General features: G+C 37.5%; 1 pseudogene; it reads left to right on the forward strand.

The window, feature by feature from the left end:
* LOC18786553 lies at nt 512–6,001 on the forward strand (annotated as a pseudogene).

Genomic DNA, 7,108 nt, shown 5'->3' on the forward strand with positions numbered 1-7,108 from the left:
TTGATGCATTGCCCATGGATTTCTGCTAGCAACCACATATCTATCTGACCATATCGTATCATATTTTATGAAAACGCGGCTTTGACCGTTGACCGAAGTACCAGAGACAGATTGTAAAGAAAAATAACCCCATGCGGATCAGAGTAAGACAAAAACGTAATGAGACAACCTCAAGACTCCAAGGATACTGTGTCTAATTAATTAGTACACACTAGGTGTTCCGTAGGCATAAATGTACGTAGTGTTTATACATTTCTCCTCCGATGCCATTATTTCCCCGCAAAGCCCACGAAATTGCCTTTTATCTTCAATTCAGAGCATGCAATTGGCCTTCTCGTCAATGATCGCTTGGAAGAAACTCATTGACATGTATCTATTAAGCTCCTGTCAGACGCGGCTTTGACCTCCAAGTCGTGACAATAGAAATGCAGCAGCAGCTTGCTAGCGGATTGAAGAAGTGTGTCTAAAAATTTATCTCTCCATGGCAAGCACTTGCAGATTATGTGTTCTCGTTATAGTAAGTGTATTCTTGCTTGGTTTTAGTGCCATGTTTGTCTATATTCTTTATGGTTTAGTGCGTATAACTGGTACATCAATTACGAAGAGCCCTGATAAGTGTGTCCCGTCTGCCTGCGGTAACATCAACAACATAATCAGCCCCTTTCGACTAGCCAACGATACAAATCAAGGCAACTGCACGAACTGGGATTACCACTACTACAACCTCTATTGTGACAACAACCTCACAGTATTGACAATAAATCGGGGAAAATACTATGTGCAGGCAATCAACTACGACAACTTCACAATCCGAGTTGTAGATCCTGGCATTCGCAACAATGATTTCTCCTTCATCCCCCGTTATTCGCTTTCCATTTACAACTTAACTTCTCATCTTCGATTAGCATCAAGTACAACACCTATAACTTTCTTCAAGTGTGCCAAAGCAGTGAACTCATCTGCGATGAGTACGTATAATTATGTCAAGCAAGGGACTATAACGGCATCAGATATGGAGGACGGGTGCAGAATAGAGTGGACGACTTTGATGAGTAAGTCGTTCTTGTACGAAACGGACAGAAACTTTTCTTATCATGACATACATAACGCACTGGGGTATGGCTTTGAGCTTCAATTCCGCTTTCTCAAGACCAGCTACAAATTAGGTTTGTGATTATTTGCTATATTCCAAGTCTACAATTTCTTACTCAAACTTTCTGAATTTCTCCAAATGTCACTTGTTTAAAACTATCATCCATGACTTTTTTTTATGCTTTATTTCTCATTTTCAATTCATTTGTTTTGTTTTGTTTTAATTGAAATAAGGCGATACAGGGTTGAAAATGAGAAAGCTATGGAGAAAATACGTCAAATATTCTTTGAAAATAAAATTCTCAAAATTTTAAATAGATTTATTACTTGTATTTTGTCTGGATAATTTAGGGCATGTTTGGTGTTCAACTTAAATCCAACTTTTTAGACTCAAAAACAAAATTTGAGTCCAAAACAAAGAAAACCTGTTTGGTAGCCTTATTTTTAAAAACTCACACTCAAGAACAACTAAAAAACACCTCAATTATTAAAAACAACAAATATCTGTTTTTTCAATTTTTTTAACAACCCACAAGTTCTCAAATTTTTAACATTTGAAAACAGTTTCAATACCAAACAAGTTTTTGAATCATAAAAATAGATTTAAGAACTCCTTGTTTTTAAGAAAAATCAAAGTTTTTGAGTTCCCTATTTGAATAAGATACCAAACGCCCCCTTAAATTCCCTTATCTCTTCTTCACCTTCCTCATATGATGTAGTCTGCTAATTAGTCTTAGTCAACCATTAAGCAGGGCTGGGATATATATACATATTCCTTCGAAATTTCAAACTTATCGTCAAGTCTTTGATTTTAGTTACTTTTTTCTTGTATCTACTGCAGGTATTTACAGTTGGCTGAGATTAGGTAAGAGTTTGCATATTCCTTTAGTGCAGAATTGTATTTCCTATTAGTCAGTAGAAAAAAACAAATGGAAGCAAAGAGGAAGGTTATGACGCACATATACTTATAAGTAAATTTAGGTTTTACCCATAAAAAAACTTTCACTTTTGGAAAAAGTCAAAGCTTTTTCAAAAAAGACAGAATAACCTCTCAACTTTCAAACCAAAGACATGCAAATGTAAAGGATTCCTTAGGAAATTAAAAAATAAATAAGGGCAATTTTGTCCATTTTGGCTTCTTTTAAAAATTTTCTCTCTCCTTTGGGCTTTTCCAAAGTCTCCCCTATATTATATCCAATAAAGCATGTCATTTGTGATTCTTTTTGTGATGTTGCTTTGCAGGAGCATTTTTCCTAATAAGATCTATATTTGGGGTTCCATTTCTGGCTGCTCTTCTAATCTACAAACGACGAAGAATGCATTTGTCAATGTATAGCAACATAGAAGATTTCCTGCAAAGTTATAACAATCTCAGTCCAATAAGGTACTCTTACTCAGATATTAAAAAGATTACCAATAGATTCAATGAGAAGTTGGGTAAAGGAGGTTATGGCTCTGTATTTAAAGGAAAGTTACGCAGTGGCCGATTTGTAGCAGTTAAAATGTTGGAGAAGCCTAAAGCTAATGGACAAGATTTCATAAGTGAGGTAGCTACTATTGGGAGGATTCACCATTTTAATATGGTTCAACTTGTTGGTTATTGTGTTGAGGGATCAAAGCGTGCCTTAATTTATAACTTCATGCCAAATGGATCTCTTAATAAATATATTTATTGCAAAGAAGGAAGTAACCCCTTAAGTTGCAGGAAAATGTATAAGATTTCTCTTGGAGTGGCTCAAGGAATCGAATATCTACATCGAGGTTGTGACATGCAAATTCTACATTTTGATATCAAGCCTCACAATATTCTTCTTGATGAGAATTTCATCCCAAAGATTTCTGACTTTGGGCTTGCAAAGCTATATCGGTACGTAATACCATTGTCTCTTTGACGGCAGCAAGAGGAACAATGGGATACATGGCTCCTGAGTTGTTCTACAAAAATATTGGAGGCCTCTCATGTTAAGATTTCAGAAGGACGGACTCTTGGCCCACCACTAGCAACATCGATATTGTCCCCAACTTAACCACCTGTTTAGCAGGTGTGGGGTTTTATACAAAAGGCCTCAATGTTATTAGGAGTGGAACCATTTATTATATGGGACTTTCTATTTTGTTGGGTTTCTGATGTGGGACTCGTGTATTCTTCAACATTCCTCAGTTGACGTGAGTCTCCTAATTAAACAAGGAGATTTATTTCCTTGATTAATTAAGGGATTTACTTTCCTATTTTTTATATAAGTGATAAATCATTGTACAATTAGGAGATACTTTCCTAATTCTTTACTATATCTAATTCCTTATAAAACCCTCATATGTAAACTCCTATATATACCTCCTTAAGGAGAAGAATAAAATACAACCTAATACATTCAAACCATATTCATATTTTAGCGTGGTATCAGAGCAATCGATCCTCGGTTGTCTCTAAATTCTCATATCACATTTCTTCAAACACAGATTCTAAAACCTCATATCAAATTTCTTCAACCTCAAACCCTAAATTATATTCCTCATCTTTATCTTTCCCAAATTCAGATCTCCATACACATATCCCTCATACCTTTCAATTCCTAAACACATATTTTTTATCCTTCCACTACCATGGATACCGTCTCGATTTTCGAACCCACCAAATCCACTCCACCATCCTCCCAAATTGTTACTATTTATAGTGACAACACTCTGTTTCTGACCGGCATCATCTTGACTTAGACCAATTATGCCTTATGGTCTCAGGTCATGGAGATGTGTATTGCTGCCCGAGAAAATTTGGGGTACCTCACCAGGGACACCCCGCAACCTTCTAAGCTCTCCTCCACCTACTCAAAATGGTGTACGGAGAACTTTCGGGTGAAGGGGTGGCTCATTGACTCCATGTCTCCCGACTTGATGAGTCGTTTCACCCGTTTAAGTACCGCCAAAGAAATCTGGGATGCCGTGAAGAAAACGTACTTTGATGGTGGGGATGAAACTTTCCTTTTTGATCTCAACAAACGGTCGTTCACCATTAAACAGAATGGTGCCCCTGTCCACAAATATTACAGCCAGCTGCAGACCATCTTTCAGGAGATTGATCACCGCACTCGCAATCGCATGCAATGCGACGCCGACGTGACTGAACGTCAGACCGAACTAGATTCTCTTCTTGTTCACCTGTTTCTTGCCGGGCTCGGCCCTCAGTTTGATCAAGTCCGGGGGGAAATCTTGAGCAAAGAACCTAAAATAGACCTTGACCAAACCTTTGCATATGTCCGTCACAAAGCTCAACAACGACTAACCATGACCAGTACTCCAGACACTGTTGTCCTAGCCACCCAACGTCCACAGGGTCCTCCGACTTCTACCACTGTTGCTTCTCAGACTCAAGTCACAAGCTCTCATCTGGAATGCAAATGCACTCACTGTGGTGGAAGCAAACATACTCGTGCTTGCTGTTACGTATGGATTAGTTACCCGGCTTAGTGGGACCACTCCAAAGCTCCGCGCAAGAATAAGGGAAAATCACTCAACACATTTTCTGACTAGCTCATGTTATTCCTGCAGTTCCAACAGCACTAACTCCTGCCTCTGCCTCTGTAGCCACAACAGGACATCCATAGCAGCAAGACGATTGGTTGTGGTACTAGGAGGGGCAAACTCTATAAAAAAAATAAAAAATAAATTAAAGGGATTGAAAGGGCTATGTTTATTGACGTATCCCAATTACCTTGACGTATTCCCAAGAAGATGTTGCTTATTTCTTGACTCTGACGACCCCTTCTCTTCAAAGGGAGAAGGGGAGTGAAGAGAAGTTGTTTTGTCTCTAAACCCTGATCTCAAATTTCTTCAAATTTCTCATATTCAAATCCAAAACCCTAAATCAAATTCCTCTTTTTTTTTTCCCCAAATCCAAATCCCTAAACACATACCATCAAATCTTATACACATTCCTCTTAAATCCAATTCCTACATCAAATTCATACATCAAATTTCTCACATCACCTTCCTCACCTTCTCATATCACATCTTACTTCCGCTGCGATGTCAGGAATCCATATGATTCTCCATCTTATTGCAGACTCACAGAAGCATGCGGTCAATCCTGCTGACCTGACTACCTAGACTCCTTCTTCTATCACCACCACCAAAGGTTCTACTCTTCATACGTCCTCCAAGATCAGATATTGCATATGCTATGAGTGTAGAAGAGTATTTCATGACTCACTTACCAAGTTGGGCATTAGTGACATATATGCACCAACTTGAGGAGGAGTGTTGACCCGAGTCTCCTAATTAATCAAGGAGATTTACTTCCTTGATTACTTAAGGGATTTACTTTCCTATTTTTTTGTATAAGTGATAAATCATTGTACAATTAGGAGATACTTTCTTAATTCTTTACTATATCTAATTCCTTGTAAAACTCTCATATGTAAACTCCTATATATACCTCCTTATGGAGAAGAATAAAATACAACCTAATACATTCAAACCATATTCATATTTTAGCATCTCATACAAAGCTGATGTCTATAGTTTTGGAATGTTGTTGATGGAAATGGCAAGTAGAAGGAAGAATTTGAACACATCCATAGAGCACTCAAGCCAAATTTATTTTCCTCTTTGGGTCTCAAACCAATTTTGCATGGGCAAAGAGTTTGAGATAGTTGATGCTACAGAAGAGGAAAAGATAATAATAAAAAAGATGATTATAGCTACTTTATGGTGTATAAAATTGAAGCCAAGCGATCGTCCTTCGATGAACAAAGTTATAGAGATGCTTGAGGGAGAGGTTGAATGCTTGCAACTCCCTCCCAAGCTTCTTTTATGTCCACAACAAGAGACGCCCAGAGACAATCTTTATGGTAATTCGAATCCAATGTGTTCTAACACAGACCTAACAAGTAGTACTCTATCAGCTAGGTGATGAGTAGGACTCAACTAGAGTTTCAACTTTAATTGCAGTTTTATTATTATTTACGCTAATAAGGAAAATATATGGGTTCAAGTTGCATACATTAAAACTACGTTTTTATTTTGAACTAATACTTATGTGGTTTTGCTCCTCTGCCACCACAAGCATCGCCCTCGTTGTCATAATCATTACCACCTCCGCTGGGTCATATCTCATATATTGATTATTATATTATTATTATTATTATGAGAAAATGCTAAGGACATCAGCTTTAGTAAAAATTTATATGTAATGAGTATAACACTATTTTACTATCTCGAACCAATAACACAGTGACATATGGAAAAGTTATCATATGTGTCATTACGTTATTAGTTGGGAATAGTAAAAGTGTTATCAAGTTACACAAGAGTTTCCCTTCCATCTTTAGAGACTAACTTGTATATCCTCTCTAATAGAGATGGAATAATATATGGTATTATTGGGCTCCACCTCTATTGAAGAGATGGTACACAAGTTGATTGAAATAAAATTTAAATATTATATTTAAATGTCTCTTATGATTGAAAAAGATCCTTGAGCGACAGCCATTGTCCCCCACTTCAATTTTCCGAGCATGGAATTGGCCTTTGCACCAAGGATCGCATGGAAGAAAGTCATTAGCAATATGCAAAATGAAAAAGATGATCAGCAAATGCTTGAGGCCACTAAGTAATGACAATAAAGCACCACACAAACTGCAAAGGGAAGCATTCAAATGCAAAGGATCAGTGAATTGAAGGAATGTCTTAAAATCTCTTGGCAAATCCTTATGTGCCTTTCTGGTAATAGAAATTGCAGTTTCTCTTGTTCTTGGTCCAGTGTTTTGCCTTTTGCTTGCTTCTCAATTAATCTACGAATCTACTACTGCTAAGCACAATAAGGGCAATGGAAAGTGCATTTCATCTTCCTGCGGTGACATTCACAACATAATCTACCCTTTTCAGCTAACCAATGGTCCAAATAAAAGAAACTGCGCAAACAACCTCACCGTATTGCACTTGTATTCGGGGAAGTACTACGTGCAGACAATCAATTATGACAACTTCACCATCCAAGTTGTAGATCCTGGCATTCGCA

Source organism: Prunus persica, chromosome G2 (genome assembly GCF_000346465.2).
Source record: "Prunus persica cultivar Lovell chromosome G2, Prunus_persica_NCBIv2, whole genome shotgun sequence".
Taxonomy (NCBI): Eukaryota; Viridiplantae; Streptophyta; class Magnoliopsida; order Rosales; family Rosaceae; genus Prunus; species Prunus persica.